Source organism: Vulpes lagopus, chromosome 4 (genome assembly GCF_018345385.1).
Source record: "Vulpes lagopus strain Blue_001 chromosome 4, ASM1834538v1, whole genome shotgun sequence".
In the NCBI taxonomy this organism is placed as follows: Eukaryota; Metazoa; Chordata; class Mammalia; order Carnivora; family Canidae; genus Vulpes; species Vulpes lagopus.
Window position 1 is genome coordinate 118,082,552 of NC_054827.1, and position 9,649 is coordinate 118,092,200.

A 9,649-nucleotide genomic window follows, 5' to 3' on the forward strand; every position below is an offset into this window, starting at 1 on the left:
TATCTTCTAAATTTTGTCTTGGTGTTCGTGATTCACTCTTGAATAGAAAATGGAATAAAGCAAAGAAGATTGTTCATTATTTCCCAGAGATGATCGCTATTACTCATTGTTCATGCAGGTTCGTGTGGGTTATATATTCTTCTCTCTCTGTTTCTGTTTCTCTTTTTCGGTTTCTGTCTCTATCTCTCTGTCTCTTTGTCTCTCTCTGTCTCTGTATCTCTGTTTCTATCTCTGTCTCTGTCTCTCTCATGTCTCACATCTATCTACTTAAATATCTTATGATTATTTCCTTTGAATAAATGGCCAAAAGTCAGATTTCTGAGTCCATAGATAGCAAAAATGTTTAGGCTTCGAATAATTGTCAAATTGTTCTCTGAAATGTGGTAATATCAAATTCATGATACACCCTCATGGGCCCTACCTACAGTAATGTTATTTTTAAAAAATACATGCCACTGGAGAGGCAAGATTGTAAGTCTTTTCCGTGATCGTAGCTTTCTTTGGTATTCCCAGGGTTGGCTATTTGGGGCCTCTTTTCTCTTCTTCCTTCCTAAGACCCAATCAGACCTGATCTACTTCTTCATTTGTCTTCCACACACAAATCTTTGACATTTGTTAATTGTAGTATTTTTCTAGTTTTAATTTACTACTGTTTTCCTTTAATTCCTATTAATTCCTCACTCTTGTTTTCCTGATTTTGTTTTTTTGAGTTGAATTCATGGTTAATTCTTACTCTCCTTTGCACTCAATTGAATTCCTTTAAGAATATAAATTATCCTCAGGGCACAATTTTGCCAATCCCCTTCTCTTTTGTTGTCTTCAAACTGAAAATAACTTTTTGAAAAAAAATGACACTTTAATAATATCAGAAATTTTAAAGAAGACAGAAAAGCACACACTCACACAAAAACCAGAAAATCATTTGAAAGTCCACAACTTTGAGTTAACTATTGTTAACATTTCAGGGAACATCTTTCCAGAATTTTGTCTTATAAATGTACATACAAATTTTGTGCAAATGGTGTCTTACCATTGTTTTAACAATATACTGTATAATGAAAATGTTTTTCTCTTAGTGAATGCAACACACACAATAACTTTCAATGAGTCCATTGTATAAACATATTATTGGGGTACCTGCTTGGTTCAGCAGTTGAGCATCTGACTCTTGATTTCGACTCAGTTCATGATCTCAGTGTTGTGAGACTGAGCCCCTGTTCTTACTCTGTGCTCAGCAGAGAGTCTGCTTGGGATTCTCTTTCCCTCTGCCTCTGCCCCCACCGCAAATAAATACAAATAAATCTTTAAAAAAAATACATTATCATTTATCTAACCAACCTATAGGAGATGCACATCATAAGTCTTTCTAATTTTTCACTGTGATAATAACTATCATACCTTAGTATATTTGCCCAGCCATCCTCTTAAATACCTACAAAATAAATCGCTGAGATGGATATATATATATATATATATATATATATATATATATATATATGATATGGAGAAAATATTAAAAGTTTTAATAAATATTTCTAGACAATCTTCCAGAAAGATTATAAAAATTTACACTCCCCAAACAGAGTATGAGACTAACCATTGTCTTATACCCTCATGGGTTCTGGATAGAATCAATCATCTTAATCCCTACAATCTAATAAGCAAAAAACAAACAAACAAACAAACTTCTTTTTGCATTTCTTTAGCTACTAATCACCTTGATTCACTTGTTATGTTGTGTTGTACATGTTATGTTATGTTTTGTGCATGTGCATGTGTGTGAGTTGATTGCTGTCATCCTTTCCCATTCTTCTATTTGACTTGTCTTATTAATTTTTGAAACTTTCTCTATATATTATGTTTATGTTCTTACTCTGTCACACATATTACAAATATTTTCCAGTGTTTTATTTGCATCTTAGTTTTATTGCATTGTGTCATAAATGAGTTTTTAACTTCTAAATTGTCTAAATCTATCTTTATTTTCCTTTAAATTTCTTGCCTTTAAGGCATCATGTTTAGAAGATGTAAACCCTGCCTTGGTGCACCCAGGTGGCTCAGTTGGTGACACATCTGCCATCAGCTCAGGTCATGATCTCAGGATCCTGGGATCAAGTCCTGCATGGGGCTCCCTGCTCAGTGGGGGGTCTGCTTCTCCTGCCCGTGGGCTCCCCCCCCATGCTCTTGCTCTCTCTCTCAAAGAAATAAATAAAATTAAATTTAAAAAAACAAAAACACACAAAAAAACAACTTCCTACTGATGCTCTTCGGGTTTGGTATTTCACAGTCAGATGTTTGCTTCTCCTGATCTGTAGTTCATGCAGTTAACTTGACGTGCATTGAGATTAATTGTGTTTCCAATGACAAACTAATTACCCCAGTGAAATTTTTGAAGAATCTTTCTTTCCCCCCTCTGCTCTTGAATGGTGTTTTTATCACAGGCTACATTGCTATAAAAACTTGAATTTATTTGTAAACTTCCCATTCTAGTTAATTGATATACCTCTCCCTTAATTTATGTCCCTTCTTTCTGGTTATTATAAGCTTATGTTACAATGTTGGATTTAATGGTGTAGATTTCTCCTTAAATTACTTCTCCCAAACTTCCTGATTTTTACCACAGATTTACCCTTTCAGATTAATTTTGGAATCATCTTAGATTCTAAAGAATACATTTTTAATCAAATAGTGTCTTTTTTCTAATCATTATGACACTACTGAACCATCTTCTTATTGCTGAAAATAAGCACATGAGCTCCATATTTCCAAGGGAAAGCTCACATTTTTTCTTGGGGTCCTCAGCCACAGTCTGGTGTAGAACTGCCCTGAAGACCTCCACAGAGAAGCCCAAAAGCCTCCAGGCTGCTATATGCAATGGACTGAATTGTGTCTCCCCTCTCCCCAGTATTCATAGGTTGATGCCTAACCCCCAGTTGATGGTATTTGGAGGTGGGCCTTTGGGAGGTAGTTAGGGTAAGATGAGGCCATGAGGATGGAGCCTTTATGATGGGCTTAGAGTCCTTATAAGAAGTGACAGAGACCTTGCTTCCTCTCTTTCCACCATATCAGGACAGAGCAGGAAGATAAGAGGCCCTCACTAGGAACTGAAACAGCCAGCGCCTTGGTCATGGACCTCCCAGACTCCAGAACTGTGAGAAATACATGTTTGTGATTTGAGCAACACCATCTATGGTATCTTGTTATGGCAGCCCAAGAACAAGACAATCTATATGAACTTGGCCATATGCTGAGTTCAATCATCTGAGTCTGTTCATTGATGATTCTCTCCCCACAAGACTCATAGCTTATTTCTTTAGATAAGATTCCTAGAAAAACCAGAGGTATTTTCTGACTGTAACTCCCAGACATGTTCTTATTTCTTCAAGTCTGTGTTATAAGCATAGAAACATTTAACAAGATTGGTTGGATTACGCACTCTGGTGATGGCAATACGCCTCCTAAGGGACATTATACTTCAAAGCAACCATCATGGAGTAGCAACAGGGCATGGACTTCCTAGGCAGTGAGACCCTCCCAAAACCCCTCAAAACTTTGGGCACCAGCCTATGTAAAGCACTAATATTGATGTAAGTTAGTACTCAATGAGGACTCATAGATTTATATATGTCTAAGTGTATGTACATGTGTATATGTGTACATGTGCATATATATATACACTCAATCTATATATGTGTCACACATCTATGTATAGTGTATATCGTCACAAAGGCTCTGGCATCAACTCTAAACACCTCAGTGGAAATTTGGGACAAGACTCTAAGGAACTTGTGCCTCTCAAAACTTTTTTTTTTTTCAAAACTTATCTCTAATTGTGACTTCCAAGTTATTGTCACCTGGGAAGCAACTTGGGAAGATATTTTGGAACACTGGCATCTTTGCATATAGTGGTGTGCTGGCAAAGGAAGCTGGTTTTCTGCTGGGAAAATGGATGCACATATTTGTAAATATATACATCTGTATAAATGTGTATATATATATGTATATGTATATATGTACATATATACAGACACACATATAAAAGTTTATTCCTAACCTGATTAATGGGGTACCTGGGTGGCTCAGTCCATTGAGTGTCTGCTTTCGGCTCAGGTCATTCATGATCTCAGGGTCCTGGCATAGAGCCTGTGTTGGGCTCCCTGCTCAGTGGAGAGTCTTCTTCTTCCTCTCCCTTTGCCCCTCCCCCCACTTGTGTTTTCTCTCAAAAAAAATCTTTAAAAAAGCTTGTCAAAAAAATAAATAAATAAACCTGATTAATATAAATGGCATGTAGCATGGTATTTACAAATAATAATAAAATATACAGTCTATTTTTTGTAAATTCCATACAATCAATTGCTTTTCATAGAACAGGTTCATCGATTTTTAACAAACTTTTATATCCCCAGTTTATGAATGCAAGCCAACTACAATTTCACAAATGGAGCTGCATCCCAGCCCACCTACTCCTTCCCCCCAAAATGTACTGTCATCCCGTCAGACATGGGATCTACTCTTCAACTGTTTCTCACCGCATACAAATTACATTCGTGAAACGGAAATCTGCTTCAGTTTCCACACTAACTTTATGTTTGATCTGCATTATTATAAGTTTTCCCTGTTAGGTACTTTCTTTGGTGTAGACAATCAGTCAAGCAATAAATCAATAAATAAGGTTTGTTGCACCTACCAGTTGGGTTGTGCCAATTCTTCCATGTGGCCTATTCCAAGCTGCCATTGGGCTATCACCGAACGCAGAGTTGGGAAGAGAGACAAACCTCTAAATAGTATTCCCAGCATACCGACACAGCAAAGCTAAAGAACCTCAAGAGCACAGATAATATAGTAAGAGGTATTAAATAATTAGGAAGGGATAAATTTTGAGTATTTATCTCCTTTGATTTTTAATGGAATTTAATTGTAAGTTTATATATTAATTTTTAATAATGTTTATGTTTGACAAAGGCTCAAAAAATTCCAGGAACTGCAACTACCAGTTCTCATGAGCCGACTCCAGCTCTGCTGCCCCTGTGATCGTGGAACGGCTGGGCTGGAAAGGTGTTAGCCATGACACACTGTCCACGCACATCCTATGTGGTTGGAGAAGCAGCAGTTTTAGGGTTACCCGAGACCAGAGCTAGTGACCATCAAAGAAACCCTCTGTTTCCCAGCAACTGGGCCAGCATATTCGGCTCTGCATCCTGCTCTCCAAGTGTGGTGCCAGCAGCAGCAGCATTACTTGGGAGCATGTTCAAGACACAAAATCTCAGGCCTCTTCCAGACTTGCTGACTCAGGAAAATAAACTCTAGGTGACTTAATGCCCGGGGTTAAGAATTTCAGGTACACTGTCCTTGCCAGAATGTCACTGTGGACACCCAAGGCTGCTGACACCGAGTCTTTCTGGAAGCAGGGTGAAGGTGAAGCTGGCTACACCTGCGGGTGGCTGGAAGTGAGCACACCCACAGTTCCCCAAGCTCGCCCTCCTTCTGCCAAGGGAAGGAGTCAGGACCCCTTGGAACTTCCTAGCACTCTCCCGTCCTCTGGGGAAAGTGGGAGCTATGGGAAAATCAGCAGAGGTACTGAGCTCACAACACTCGTTTGATGCCCAATTTCTGCTGCCACCTCTGCTCTGCTCTTTCTCACTTGGCTCTGAAGAGGTGGTATTCAAAGTGTCGTTGCACCATAAACGCTACAGCATTGTGATCGCCGGTGTCCTCACCACCCTCTTCTGAGGGCTCCTGCGGAGATTGTTTTTATCTTTTCGGATTTGAAGTGCTTTATAAAAATACTCAGCAAATATTTCAGTGAAACGAATGTCCCTAAATAGGCACTCTATCCAGTGTAAGTCATGATCACCAATGTTCCTCTGAAATGCCCAAAATAGAGTCCGTGCTGGCACTTCCCTCCGAGGAGCAGCCTTGTTTAGCTAACCTAGTTAGAAGCTGTCAGCTTGTGCTTTGGGTCCTGTGAGTGTCTTGTGATTCTTCGTCTCCAAACGCTTCTCATCCCCCCGAGGAGCTTCACCATGTGCAGGGTTCCAGGATCCAGGACAGGGGCCCGTGGCCCACCTGTTCGTGGGGACACAGCCCCTGTTTGCAGAGCCCATGGGAGCAGCATATGGGCTTGCAGCAGGGGCAGCCCCTGAGCAGAAGATGTTGGAACTTCTCAGAGATGTTTCCTTTGGGCTGTGTCTCTGCTGGTGGGGTGGGCAGGTGTGCTGCCCCCCTTTCTTCCAAGACCCCTTGTCTGGCTCCGACAGTTGGTCACTTCCTTTAGGCCAACATATACAGAGGGAAGTTCCTTCATTTTAATCTGATTCCTGCCGTGATCCAGGAGAGGAAGGGGCATTTTTCACATCTGTCGTTCCAGGGGGACAAGTGTCCCTGACACCACCAGAAGCAGCCGAGGACTAAGGTAGCATTGAAGTCCAGGTGGGTGCCTGATGGTGGCAGCGGTGTCCAGCTCGTCCTGATGTGTCAGGGAGTTTCTGTTTCCACACCGAAAAGGTCCATGTCCCAAAACCCCTTTTGGTCATGGACAAAACAGAACCACTGGTCACCCTGGGTGGCAGCCCAAAGCCACCTCTCCTATGATCTGGAAAAGTAGCCTCTGCTGAGTATCATGATGGAATTTTATAAAACCTGAAATTAAAACAGATAAGCAAACAGAGTTTCATGTACGTGAGTCAGACTGGTACAGCCATTAACAAAACCCTCATTTTGGGGAGAGACAGAGTAGATCCAGGGGTGAAAATGCAAGCCCCCCCCCCACAGAGCCGTCGGCTACCTGGACCCCTGGGTTACAGCCCAAGCAGAGCCAGCCAGAGGGGGAGTTGCTTGGGAGTCAGAAGAGGGACCGAGCAAGGGCCACGGGGACACCTACCCAGGGCTGCGGCATAGGCAGGCAGGGGGCCGATGTCCCAGGCAGCTCCTCGCTGCTATACAGACACTCCCTAAGGGATCAAGGGAAAGAAAACTATGAAAGCTTGTTTTTCTTTATTATAAAGGGAATACATTTATGGTGAGGAAATGTGAAAGGCACCAAAGCAGATAAAGAATAAAGTTAAACCCCTACGTGACGCCATTGCCTTGAACAAACCATCTGTAATATTGCCATGTGTTTCTTTCCTGCAAAAGCCAGGAGTCCATGCAGTCCAGCCCCAGCCCGGTTATGTGTGTTGAAAAACCACTTCCTAAGAGCAATCAAAAGCAACTGGGATCTTCCCTGGAGATCTTCAAAGAAAATCAAAAGGAATCCAGTTCATAATCCACAGATGCACTTCTTAAACATTCCTTCCCATTCCAGCCTCTGGACACCTACACACCTGCACACCTGTTCACCTGCACACCTACATACCTGCACACCGACACACCTGCGCACTTGCATACTTGCACACCTACTTACCTGCACACCTGCGTGCCTGCATACCTACGCACCTGCCCACCTGCACACCTGTACACCTACACACCTGCACACCTACACACCTGCACACCTGCACACCTGCGCACCTGTGCACCTGCACATATGCACACCTACACACCTGCCTACCCATGCACCTGCACACCTGTGGCTGCCCCAAAGTGCTCTTGGTCCCTCTGCAAGCCACTGCCAGTGGCCTGTCAACCCCGACAGAAGGTTTCTTTCTCATCTGAGAACCTCTGATCCCTTCTCAACATTAGATTAGGTGGCCTTGCTTCACACCCTGTAGCTTCTCCTTTCTCTTGATGTTGGAACTGATGCTCAGTTCCCTGGGGAGAGTCCAGGCATGTGGACTCCTTCCTTCCCCTAGAGGTCAGGGGTGGGGGAAGCAGAAGACTCCTTCACATGCAAGGGAGAAAAAATAATACATGCAAATGCCTGTCTTGTAACAGCTTTTAGGGAAAAAACTATGAATATTTTACATGCATTTTTTTTTTATAAAACTGCAATTATGTTACAGGGGCTATTTTGCTTTTATTTATTTTTATTTTTTAATGATTTTATTTTTAAGTGATCTCTGCACTCTACACAGGGCTTGAACTTACATCCAGGAGATCAAGAGTCACAGGCTCCATGGACAGAGCCAGCCAGGAGCTCCTGCAGGTGCAATTTTATATTGTAATCTGTTAACTTTACATTATATTCATTCACTCATTAATTAATCAATTCATTCATTCATTCAGCAGCTGTTGTGGGTTTATTATGTGCAGGACACGGTCAGAGGGAAAGAATAGTGATAAAAGGGAAGCAGACAGAAATTCACACCATGGTGAAGCATAGTCCCCCGAATTCCTGGGGGAGGCTGGGGCGGGGACCACCCCTCCTGTGATGCTCCAACCCTGATGTGTGCAGGAAATCACCTGCCCAGCTTACAGGGAATGTCAGTTTACACCCAAACATTCTGACTCTCTGGGTCCTGTGCTGGGCCCAGAGCTACCCTCCAAGAAGCAGTATCCCGGCTGTCTTGACACCGCCGTTTTGGAAAACTCACTTTGGAAAAGTCTGCAACATGTCACACCAGAAGCAAGTAATGCTGTCTGTCCTGCACCTGGTGAGCTGCCCTCCTGGAAGCAGGCTCAGTCGGGCTGGGGCAGGTGGCTAAGAACAGCAGGAGCACAAGGGCCAGGCCTCATGGGTCACTGACCTAGGACAGGGGAGGAGAGGGCACAGGGTTAGTCACGCTGGCTATGCGAGGCCCCAAACTTCCCAACCTGAAGCTCTGAGAACACAACTGAAGACCACCTGGTTGAGGAGCAGCGTAGCTCTCCAGACACCACCTGGTCCCTAAGGCACTTCATCTGGGCAGGGCCATGTGTTGTCAGGACGTCACCGCTCAGCAGGACCAAGCTCGTAGGCAGGACTGTTTCCATGGATCCTTCCTCTCTCATGCTTGGCTCCTCCTCATCCCCCACCCATCCACCCAGGCTCTGACTTGCTGTTTGCTCTCTTGTCTCCATCCTTACCTGACTTTCTTGGTTTTGACACAGCAGATTCCTGGGCTTCATGGACAGTGAGGGATTGATGGAGCCAGCCAGGGTGCTGCCAAACCATGAGGTCTGGCCCCAGCGCACAGCTGCCTCAACCGCTGCTGCTGACAGCACTCCCACACGCGACACACGACGGCCCCCACATGCGCAGGGGACACACATGTCCCTCAACTCTAGAATTGTGTGACCTCAATGTCCCTGGATCTGAAGACCAGAGTGGAACCAACAGAGTCAAGAAAAGACAGCAGAACACACAAAGCTTGATCTCACTGTCATGAGTTCGAGCCCCACACTGGGTATAGAGATCACTTTTTAAAAATTAAAAAAAAAAAAAAAAAAAAGACAGGGACACCTGAGTGGCTCAGCAGTTGAGTGTCTGCCTTTGGCTCAGGTTGTGATCCTGGAGTCCTGGGATTGAGTTCCCACATTGGGTTCCCTGCAGAGAGCCTGCTTCTCCTTCAGCCTGTGTCTCTGCCTCTCTCTGTGTCTCTCATGAATAAATAAATAAAATCTTTTTAAAAAAGTTTTTTAAAGAAGAAAAGACCTGAATATCAGAAGCTCACAGATGACATTAATATTAATATGATAGTTTCCTTTAAACTGAAATGTAGGCAGCCACTAAACCTGACGTTAGGGAAATATGAAATATGGGCTGACATGTATGATCTGTAATGTTGAACAATGT